The 12,582-nt window shown below is 34.5% G+C and overlaps 1 protein-coding gene across 18 annotated transcripts in view; it reads left to right on the forward strand.

The window, feature by feature from the left end:
- The window catches only part of zic6 (zic family member 6), a 219,172-nt gene that overhangs the window by 38,049 nt on the left and 168,541 nt on the right, over positions 1-12,582 (forward strand). For 5 of the 18 annotated variants that reach the window (XR_012389459.1, XR_012389458.1, XR_012389454.1 and 2 more), the window contains exon 1: positions 3,640-3,855. The exons of 7 other annotated variants lie outside the window; for them this stretch is intronic. The gene's annotated coding sequence lies outside the window, so the exon portion shown is untranslated. Of the gene's footprint in view, positions 1-3,501; positions 3,616-3,639; positions 4,100-12,582 lie in introns of those variants that run through there. 6 more of the 18 variants (XR_012389457.1, XR_012389460.1, XR_012389446.1 and 3 more) reach the window with 3 other exon arrangements.

Consider the following 12,582-nt stretch of genomic DNA (forward strand, 5'->3'; position numbering starts at 1 on the left):
TTTGTAACTTAAATTTGTATTTATTTGTTGCTGGTCATAAAATGTATCCATTTATTATTTTAATGTAACAAATTGCAATAAAGAAATAGCAGAGAACGTGGAGACAACCTAGAAAATGTGAGGTGGCTGAAGAATTTAAAGTACGTAAAATCAGAATATTATACATTTCTTTATAACATATTTATTTTTTAACTATTTTTAAACTGATTTTAAATGTATTTATTAAATCAATAATTAATGAATTAAATAATGTGAGAAATGTCAGATGATCTCAACAAACTTGTCTTGGAAATCTAAAATAAGATTTGAAATCATAATCATGTAAATGTAATTATAACACCTTTTCTATGTGTTTTGGGTTTTTTTGTGGGAGGAGGGTTAAAGATCACTAACGATGAGCAGCCTATGTACAACATAAATATAAGTTTATCTATTGGTTTAAACATTTATTCATTCAACCATTTTATGTTTTATATATATATATATATGTATATATATTAGATGCAAAAACCTCTAAGTGCCATCTGAATTTTACTTCTAAAATGTGTTTTTCCCAGTTATTTCACTTTAAAGGTGATGAAAAGAACCTATTCTTTGTAGAGTAAAACAACTGAAACTACACACAATAGCCTGAGAGAAATGCTGATTTTGAGATGGCACTTGGAGGTTTTTGCACCAAAACTCTTCATATATATATATACAGTGCTCAGCACATATAAGTATATACAGTGCTCAGCACATATAAGTAAACCCTTCACAGATCTATCTTTTAAATTCTTATTTTTAATAGGAAGCTATACAACATTATATGTGTGCATTTACATTAGATTAGTCAGTACTGAGGCAAAATCTGAAGCTTATCTAACAAAATAAATTATATTAACAGTCCAAAAACCAGTACACCCAAAATTTTATGGAAGAGAAAAATATTAAATACAAATTTAAAAAAAAAAAATCAAGAGAAGCTAAAAAAATGAAAAGTTTTGTTGAAATTTTGTAGATTGTAATTTGTTTTTCAATATTTTGCTTGATTTAATTTTATTATCTTTTAATTTCTAAATATGTTTGTTGACTAAAATATTATTTTAATAAATATATCAATTTAATAAATCTGTTTTGTTTATGCACCAAAATACATTGCCGATATTCACTGAGAAATGGATACAAACATTCATTTTTTTAAAATGGGGTGAACTTAATTATGCTGAGCACTGTATTACTTAATAAATGCACATATGTTCAGAAATTAATAAAGACATTCACAAAAAGCTGAGACTGTGTAGACAAATATGAAGGGACTTAAATTAGATATCAAATAATTGTATGCAGCTATGTGTATATTTGATTATTTACCATATTAAAACACAGTAATTAAAAAATCAGTCGTTAGGAGTCCAACACTTCAGACTTGTTTATGGATCTTTAAGCAATGTTAGGTGTAGCTGTAGCTCTTTCAATCACCATTGAGACTCATGCCTGCTTTATCTGAGGCTCAGGAATTCAGAGCTATGTTTGGGTCTGGGGTCTTCACTGCGGGTGTCGAGGGCAGCGGCTGGAACCACACTGTGCCTATGAACTCTATTCAAACTCTGAAATGCTTCTGCCTAGGCAGGAAATTGAAATATTGGGCTGTATGAGCAGGCCAGCGACCATCTATCATGGCGTGTTGGCTCCATAGATCTGAGATAGACTGTCGAGTCCACAGGTTAAGGAGTAAAAAGACGAGAAGAGAGCGCCTTGCAGGGGTCCAGGTCTAAACTCCTACAATCCTTTTTTTGCCATAAAGAAAAAAAGTGGGCCCCTTTTTCACTCATGCAGCATGATGGAGTTTTAGGTCAGGGAGATGTATATAACTCAGGATAGGTATTAGTAATAAGTTAGGCAAACCAATGTCAAACACTTATGCAAGATCAAAACACACAGATCAACACATTAGGGATTTTACAGTCAAATGTGAAATAATATGGCTATGCATGTATTTATGCTACTGAAAAAAATTAAATTAATGTGTTACAGATTTAAGTGATTTATTTATGTTTATATTTTTAATAAAGTTTTAAATTAAATATTGAAATTAAATATTGGAACCATAGATAGATAGACAGACAGACAGACAGACAGACTATAAAAATGCTGGGTTGTGCACAAAACCTTTATGTTGTCACAACACAAATTGATTAAGTTAGGTTAATAGTTTTTACAAATTTAAGTGAATTGAACATAGAACAATTCATTTGTCCCAAAAAACTCTTAATCTCATTTTAAATAGGGTGAAAAAAATATTTTTAAAGTGTAGAGATCAAATCTTCCTCAGCATCTCCTATTCATTGTCTTTTGTACAGAAAGAATAGTTTGAAAAGCAAAACAATTAATAAATAAAATATCACTTAAGTTATAAATTATAAATATCTTCATAACACAACTTTAATTATTCATTACATTTTGTACAAATAGGTTTGAATGCAGCTAAATAAATAAAAAAATATTAGTATTTTAAATATGATAGATAGATAGACAGACAGACAGACAGACAGACAGACAGACAGACAGACAGACAGACAGACAGACAGACATAATTGAGTGTACTCCATTTTGAAAATGAATATTTTTATCCATTTCTCTGTGAATATAGGCATTGTATTTTTGTGCATTTAAACATTACAGATTTACTAAACAGGTATATTTATTAAAATAATATTGTTATCACCGAATATATTTAGAAATTAAAAGATAAATTAAAATAAAATATTGGAAATATATATATATATATATATATATATATATATATATATATATATATATATATATATATATATTTTTTTTTTTTTTTTTTTTTTTTTTTGCTTCTCTTGATTTTTTTTTCTTCCTTTTTAAATTTGTATTTTATATTTTTCTATAACATATAAATTTGTCTGTACTAGTTTTTGGACCGTTATCATAAGTTCTTTTGTTAGATAAGCTCCATATATGGCTTCAGTACTGACTAATCTAATGTATATGCACAAATATAATATTATAGCTTCCTACTAAAAATATGAATTTAGATTTGTGAGGGGTGCACTTGTTTATGCCGAGCACTGTAGACGGACGGACGGACAGACAGACAGACAGACAGACAGACAGACAGACAGACAGACAGACAGACAGACAGATAGATAGATAACACACACACCTAACATACACCTTACAGGCGTTTAAACACTGTTGGTAAATACTCGTCAGTCCATTAACCTACTTTTTTGCTGGACACGAACAATGTATGGAATCGCAAGCAAACTTTCTAGAGGACGAAAGGCAAGCAAATTATCCAGGCCTTTAGGAGGTTTTGATCAGTCTCTCGCACATGAAGCACTTCCTGTAGGATAAACGCACTGGACTCCATGAAGGTGTGCGATTGGATCATTCTGTGATTATATAAAAGTAAAGACGCCACACAGTAGGCGGACGAGCGGAGCAGGATGTTGAATATCACTTTAAATTCTTCAAAACACCAAACCGGTCACATTTGTTTACGCATTTCTCAGAAACAGCCGCTCGCCTGACCCCGTACACCAGTGCGGTCAAGCGAACTGGAAAATAAATCACGACCAATTAGTGCTTTTCAAACGACTTAAGGTATGTGGTACCCATACAGGAAATGACATCAACGGGTCAAAACTAAAAATATGTCGCAGGGCGGACGGCGCGGGACGCCCTGTACCTGCTCTCTCTGTGTGTTCTGGAGGTTACGAGGCAGGTTTCTAGTTTTGGGAGGTGGATGGATGCTGAGGACCTGAACTGAATGAGCGCGTCTCTACCATCACTCTCATCCTTCTCAAGTTCAGCCGCAGACGACACACTTTCTCCCAAACGCCGGTACGCAGCAATGTCAGTTTGCACGCGGGACACATATTACATGTCGCACTCTCTTATCTGGACTGAAGTATTGCGTAACATACTCCTAAACAAAAACATAAGCGTTTTTGATGAGGAATTGGGTTAAAAAGAGAGCCGGTGGGCTGTCGCAGGTGCTGCTGTCTTTGGCTGAGAGAGAGAGAGGCGACAAACATTCAGACTGTGGATGCTGGAGTAGTGACAGTCTGTGGAAAGGTCGCTATATGTACGTCGGGTATGGTTTTGTACAGCTCATTCTATCGTGAGCGCACTTTATAAAGCGAGATGCACCTGCCGCGATTCGCACTGTGAAGTGTTAATAAAGCGCATCCATGTTTGAGCTCATGCACGCATCACTGTGACGAGGGCGAATCAGCTGCCAGTGCGTAACGCAGTCATGTGCTATTTTGTTGTTGTTGGGATTACCCGTCGATCTGTGTGATGTGCCTTTGAAATATTAGTCCCGCCAAGGGACACGTTGTTAAAACAGGCTGCAAGCTGCACATTGAAGAATTATTTAGTTTGTTTCGGATAAATGATATGCCTTATGGTAAAGTTTGCACTGTGGGAACTGAAAAAATCTCGTGCGTTTCCATAAAACAAAAAACAAAAACAAAAAAAATGCAGACCTGTACATGCAATTACAAAAAAATCATAAATGTATTCAGAATATTGTAATTTTCAAAATAATTGACAATTTGCCTCATTTTAGCAACACTATAAAGTCATGAAATGAAAATTCTCCATAATTCCCAAATGCATATTACAAAAATATTGCACTAAGATTATTTGTAAAATATCTCATAAATTGATTAAAACTATTTAAACCAACAGAATATTTTATTGTATAAGTTTGACTTAATATACATATCAATTTACCAATAAATTAGTCCAAACCTCAGCAAGCTTGAAATCATCTGTTTCCTTAAGTCCATTAATATGAGTTCCTGTCCTTTTGATTTTTCTTTGGTTGATCATTATAAAGAAATGTACATTAAAACGTTTGTTTCAACACGATATTAACTATTTATTGTAATTGTGCCTTTTTAATAAAATGAACACTTGCCATAATGTATGCAAATGTGATTTAACATGTTTAATGGCTCCATTAGCAATTTACACAAAATGCAATTTTTAAAATAACTGTTCATATATGTGACCCTGGACTGAAAGATTAAAATATGGAGATATTATTAAAAACTATTTTTTATTGTATCAAATATTTGTACAAAGATGACTTTCGTTTCATTTCTATATTTGAATACTGTTAGACTCCGCAGAAAAACATAAAGCATTATTTATTAACCTTCTAGTTTTTGGTCTGTTGCATGCATATATGCTTGCAGATTTATTACATTTTATTGAGATTCACCGAATCGAAAACAACTTGATCACTCCAGTCGATCTAAATTAATGCAATCTTTTCAAATAGACCTATTCAAATAATCTGATAAAATAATACGTGCATGGCAATATATACCGCAGCAAAGCAAATAATCAAAATGAATTAATTTTCCAATATTATGCTGCAAACTGGACCACAAAACAAGTCATGAGTAGGCCCACATGGAATCTGTGCATGCAGAATTCCACAGATTTCTGCAGATTTTAAGCCCATCATTGATTCTGTTTATTTACTTGTGTACATTTATATTTATTCAGTTTTTAAATTAATTTCAGTAATATTATTAACTAATATGAAAATATTCATATGATTTATTTACAATACAGTTTGTAAAGTAATATTTTCTTTCTTTTAGTAAATCTATTATATGAGAGACTTGCTTTGTTTACCAAAAAAGTGCAGATCTAATTAGATTTGCATTGTAAACATTAAATAAAACTTAGATATTACTTTTTATTCCATATATTAAGTTTTTTAGTTATGATACTCCTAAAATCATTCCGCATAAATCCACAGATTTTTAACAAAATTCTGCGCAGAAATAGCAAAAGATGTCTGCAGATGTCTGGCCCTCATAAGTATCAATTTAAGATATATAAATGTCTAAAGCATAATCTGAAAGCTGAATATATACGTTTGTCATTAATGAATGGTCCATTAGGATTGGATAATATTTGGCAGATATTTTAAAATCTGGTATCCTAAGGGGTTAATGAATTTGAATTACTAAGAAAGTCGCATTCAAATTTATTTTAATGAAGACCTTAGCAATACTCAATACTAATAGAAAACGAGTTTTGATTATCTGAAGTATTTTCATGAAACCTGAAGATACCAGATACCATAATATTCTAATTATATTCGGCAAAAAGTAAATATATATATACCTGTGCATCAAAAGACTGCTTTTGTGGTTCCAGGTCACATATTAAAATGAAAACTGGTTGCTTGAATCTAACAGCTAAAATGCACAAAACAAACAAACAAAAACAACTAAAAGAAGCAGTACAGTTACTAAGATGAAGCCCTGTGACAACTAAGCCCAGCCTCCCTTAATCTTGTGTGTGTGTGTGTGTGTGTGTGTGTGTTTTTTTTTTTTTTTGGTCCACACACTTGATCCTCTCTAGCAGAGAGCTTCTATTTAGGGGCCGAGTCCTGCCAGGGCTTCAGTGCTGAGCTGTGGTTTAAACCTGCCGTCTGTGTAGCCTGTCTGTCTGGAGTGATAACTGTATTATTCATGCTTGCGTGTAGACAGCTCTGTTAATCTCCTGCCACGCAATAGTGCCTCCATCAGCCGCGCTCCTCACCAGAGACCCACATGTGTGTGTAAGTGTGTTCGCGTGTGTGTAAGATGCACAGGTCAGAGCAGGCTGGTCTGGTGCAGTAGTGGTGCCTTTGAGGTCTCAGTAATTAGCTGGGTGGGGGCATTGAGCATGGCCATATATTCACCATGCTGAAAGGGTGCGGGCAGGGGGTCTATTGACGGCTGACAGGTGCAGCAGCGGAAGGCGTCAGGAGTTTGGGCAATCGAAACCAGAGCTGCAGTCTAGTAGAACCGTCTCCAGCCCCTGGGTTACCCCTCGCCCCCCTCCTGGGGGTCAAAATTGAAAGCAAGTTCAAGACCCTTTTCCTGCCCTATTTTGCTCTGCACAGGGTCTGCTGTGTGTTTCTTGATTGAATGTGGATTTGCTGACACAAAGAAAGCACAATTGGCACTTTTATCTTTGTTTTTGATTTATTTAGGTGCTGGCAACATGTGTATTTGGAAGTCTTTGCCTTTGGCAAAAAATCTCAAGGAAAGCGTCATTTAGGAGATATTTGAGTTTTTGTTATGTTGACAAACAATTAGAGTGTGTATATTATAGATGATATATATATATATATATATATATATATATATATATATATATATATATATATATATATATATATATATATATATATATATATATATATATATATATAGTTTATAAACAACTTAGGCTAAAAACATGTATTAATAAAGATATGTAGTAATACAAACTAAATTTTTATTTTATTTGTCAAATTATTGAGAAATATATTCCTGTGATTCAAATCTGAATTTCGGAATTTTCAGAGTTTTTTCAAGTGTAGTCTTTTGTGTCACGCGATTCTTCAAAAGTCCTATTATGATGAGCTGCTTCATATTTGTGTGGTAAATGAGCGATTCCAGTGTTATGGATGTGACATTTGCAATATAAACTCAAAACATTCACGGGGAAAGTTTACAGTTGAAGTCGAAATTATTTGCCCCCCTGAATTAATAGCGCTTCTGTTTATTTCTTTTTCCCAATTTTGGTTATTGGAGAAAATATTTTCTTAACACATTTCTAAACATAATAGTTTTAATAACTTATTTCTGATAACTGATTTATTTTATCTTTGCCATGATGACAGTACATACAATTTTCAAGACACTTTTATACAGTTTAAAGGGACATTTAAAGGCTTAACTAGGTTAATTTGGTTAACTAGGAAGGTTAGGGCAATTAGGCAAGTTATTAAATAACGATGGTTTGTTTTGTAGACTATCGAAAAAAATTGCTTGAAGGGGCTAATAATTTTGACCCTAATGGATTTTCAAAAAATAAAAAAACTGCTTTTATTTTAGCTGAAATAAAACAAATAAGACTTTCTCCAGAGGAAAAAATATTATCAGACATACTGTGAAAATTTCCTTGCTCTGTTAAACATTTTTGGAAAATATTAAAAAAAAAGAAAATTCAAAGGGGGCTAAAATTTCTGACTTCAACTGTATGTTAACATTACATTGAAACATCTGTTCATATTTTCCAAAACAACATTTTTTATATTTTTAATGAGGCAAATAATTGTGTTATGGATGTGACCAAAAAGGTTAGCAAGTTTACAGTATGCAACATACTTTGTAGAAATTGTGTGAATTACACTGCACAACCCAAAAGAAATGATGCGTATCAAAAGAATAAGAGTTGGCTCTCTATAGATTGACTCTATTGATTTTATTTTATTTGTCATTTTTGCATTATTGGGGAAAAAGCTTTGTTATGGATGTGACATCTCTCCGTTATGGATGGGACGGATGTGAAATTGGCACTTGTGTGACTTTGGTAAATCAAGTATAATTGTTTGAAAACATTAACAAAGACATTTTTGAGTATTTCTGAAGTACTGTAAAATACTTGCTTACACAAAAAAAACTTTGAAAACTTTTCATAGCAAGGTTGACATTTGCATGGAATTGCTCTAATAGTTTAAAATGTTTAGTGTTAAAAAGTTTGATACTTTAAAAGGTGTTTCTTTTATCCACCAAGAAAATTAAATTGATAAAAATTGACATAAAAGAGTTTATAATGTTATAAAATATTTTATTTTAATTATGAAATGCTGTTCAATAATTTAATAAACATTTGAAGTTTGTATTTATAAATGTATCAAAGAATACATTTTTTCAGAAAGAAATATACATTTAAAATAAATGTTTTATAATTAGTAATAAAAAACCTTATTTATTAATTATTTATTAAACGTTAATGCTTGATCAAAATCAAGCATACCCAAATGACAGCATATCATAATTAGAAAGAAAGAAATGTATTAAAAATTATTGTAGAATTGAAATTAACATTGCACTTTGTATCTTCTTGTCATCATGATAGAGATGTGGTAAGTTTAGATCAGTACAGGGCTCGAAATTAACTTTTTTACTTGGTAGCACCGGTGCTCCCAACTTCAAAAATTTAGGAGCACCAGAAAAAATTTAGGAGCATCCACCAAAAATGAAGGAGCACCACTGCAAATAGTATTTTAAGGGATTTATTGTATTTTAAAACATCAATTAGGACTAACAAAAACCAGAAACAACTATCTAACTGAGATCACATTGATATTTGTGTGCAATAATTCCAAAATGAATGTTGAATAATTATAAAACATTAATGATGATGAAAATGACAATAATAGTAACAATGAATTACATTTCTCATCATTATGCTGCCTTGAATGTGCATGAATGTAAGTTATCTGCTATAAAAAGTCTGTTACTTTATGAAAAATAAATGTATAGTTTGCATCAAACACAAATGAAGCATTGCAGTAAGAAATATTGATTTTGTACTGCTGTTTATATATGCATGTCAATCTAATAAATAATATTTCTGCTACAAAACAGACAAAAGATTTTAATAATTCAATTCAAGGCTGAAAGCTGCAAAACAGTCATCAGTAACTAAATAAAAAAATATATATATATACACCTCAAGAAAAAATTGACAAAAGAAAGTAAGTAAAGTCTCACTTTTATCACTCTTTAAAAGTTTTGGTTTCAGTTTGTGTCAATTTAAATGTTCAGTCTCAGCTGATCTTCATGTTTCTGTGTTAGTGGAAAGCAGGCGAGTCAGCCGACCCAATTTATGAGCAGGTTGAGCAGGATTCTTGCGATGACCACCGGCGCAATACCGCTGTTTGTTATGAGCCACAGTTTCAGTGTAAACTTATTAAAGGCGAGCTTCTTTGGCGATGATACTGTATGTACAGTATTAGATTTGACTTTTAGCGGACATTTGCGCTGAACACGCAGTGAATGAAACGAATAGCACGTACTCGATTGATCTCAGCTGGCGGATCAATATTCCCCACGTCTTGATCGCTCTCATCTGCGCCTCAACTTTAGGTGGGGTTTGCAAATCTGTGTGCTTTAAGTTTTCACTCTTCAGCCGTTTGCATTTCCTGTGGTCATAAAAGCTCCTTCCCTGTCATCTGACAGCGGAATACCTTGAGTGAATGACAGCTAATATGGACCAATATATCGGCAGGGAAGTGCGATTCAGCATGTTTTTAGAAATAATCAAAACAGGTCGCACTAATGCTCCCAGATATATTATGAGGTCGCATAAATTAATTTTCGGGCGCATATGCGACCAAAATGGTCGCAATTTCGAGCCCTGTCAGTAGCTTATTTCTTAGGTACTAATGACAAACTAATTGCAGAGTGTTTTTATTTCTTGTCTCAAATTGTGAACTTACTTGCAGAAGCTGGTGTGTATGCATGCTCATGAAGTTCACTAGACCATAGGGTGTCCATTCAGAAGTGGCTTTTTTGTTCACACTAATTGCGTTCTTTTTGGAGGTCTTCATAGTGTGTAAACAGAGGGGAACCACAAGTCATCTTAAGGCATCATTTGGGACGAGGCCTTGCTGCATTTGACTCACTGGTTCAGACAAGTACTCAAGTTCTTGATTACTTGTGCACATCCCTACTGTGAAACATGTACCAGTGCAATTACATTTTTTTTTCTTTTTACACAGCCGGTCCAGCCTGAACTGCTTAATCTTAGTTACAGCCATTACAAATCCTGCTGTCTTAGAGTGAGAGCCAGACAGAAGGCTTGCTCTGAAAGCTTTGGTTTTATTTAGCATTCCTCAGAGGTTTATGGGCAGGTGTTTAAAATTAAGCACAGGATATTTATTGGAAACTTTCTAAAGGCACCAAACTTTTTGGGGGGAGCTTACCTCTCAATTAGACGCATACTCAACAACATACAAAGTGCAGGCTGTTGTGCACACAGACCTCTGGTAGATTGTTGAACAACTGGAAAAGCTGATATAACGCTCCCACACTCCAACCATTAGCTCAGGTCAGTGTGTTCTGTGGGTGGAGGCCTGGAGTGTATTTTTGACCTGTAATTATCAGGGCTTAGCTGAACCATTGGTGCTTTTCACGAATCAAGGTGCAGCCCTGCAGCTCTAGAGCCCTGCGTCAAGTCCTGATTCCAAGTAACTGGGCCAGGGATGTCAAATGCGAGAGAAGAAATGTGAAATCCCAGATAAAACCTGGAGCCTTAAAGAGCCATGAAGTGCCTGTAATGAGGAAAGTGATGGGGTTTGGGTGTGCTGTGCTGAGGATGTCTTTCAGTGAGAGTCGCTGTGACATTTGTCCTCCCTAATCCAGGATTTATAGAGGAGTCCCAAAATTTAACAAGGTTAAATCAGTAGGCAGGTTAGCAAAGCATAACGGAAGTATGGCTTGACAAACATTAGTAGGCACTAGACAACTCGTTAAGTGCGCATCTTGCTTTATTCAACAGTATTACTTGCTTTTAAAGTGAATCCAACACACTCTTGGTGCAGTTTTTTGGCGAATTAGTGGTGAATTGATATAAATGCATTTGTATGATCTTCTTGTGCCCCATTAAAAATGACATTTTACACACTAAAAGTAATTTTGGCTGATGGTTGAAACTGCTTGTTTAAAATGAGCTGAATCAACACTATTCCTTTAGTTTTTGAGGGGACAACTTAATTGTATTATGTATTTTGTTCAAACCAATCAAATGTGCCAAAAATATTAAGATAACTTAATCGATTTGTGTTAGGACAACATGAAGCAATTGTGTGGATCCCAGCATTTTTTACACTGTAGGCACCCATATACTTACAGCAAAGCTCATTTGGGATTATAAAGAAGTTAGCATTATCAGAGAATTGGTTTACTATTAAGTGATTATTTTAATCATAACAAAACAAATGTACAACTAAAATGACAGCAGTGAGAATACATCAGTTAAGAAAGTATCTGAAAATAAAATGGATGTTTAAGTGAGCATTGGAATACAGTGACACACTATGTCACGTTAAGTGAAGTTTATTCATAAACTAATTTCGAGAGGATCACGTGCTTATGATTTATCACGGCCAGTCTCGCATTTGCTAATCACTATCTTCCAATCATATGAGCCCTAAGCTACTATAAATAGCCAAAGTTTTCAGTTCACTTTATCTTCGTTTGGGAGAAACCCCCCTCCTCCCCTATTCTCCTCCTTTACCTGTGATTGGGCGGCACGGCGGCCCAGTGGTTAGCACTGTGAGCCACACAGCAAGAACACTGCCGGCCCTGGTTCCACAGGACCGGCGGGTGTTTCTGTGAGGAGTTTGTATGTCCTTCCTGTGTCCGCGTGGGTTTTCCCCGGGTTCTCCGGTTTCCTCCCACCATCCAAAGACATTCAACATGCATAACAATCAAGCTTGTCTAATCCCCTGCGTTCCCTTAGCTACAGCGGCAGGGGAGTTCTGAGATCCAACGTGCTCAGGCTCCCCTCTTGCTCTGCCAACGGGAGGAAGCCCCGGGCTCGAGGAGCCCTTGAGCTCGGGGCTCTCTCCCGGGACAGCATGCCAAACAAGCTTTTGTAAATCATCAGTGTGATCTCTTGAAATAGAGCTGTATGCAGTAGGTTGTTTTTAAAGCAAGAAACTTTACAATATTAAGCACACTGTTGCACACTGGATGAGATAAGCATGTAATGGAC

This window comes from Danio rerio, chromosome 14, assembly GCF_049306965.1.
Source record: "Danio rerio strain Tuebingen ecotype United States chromosome 14, GRCz12tu, whole genome shotgun sequence".
Lineage (NCBI taxonomy): Eukaryota > Metazoa > Chordata > Actinopteri > Cypriniformes > Danionidae > Danio > Danio rerio.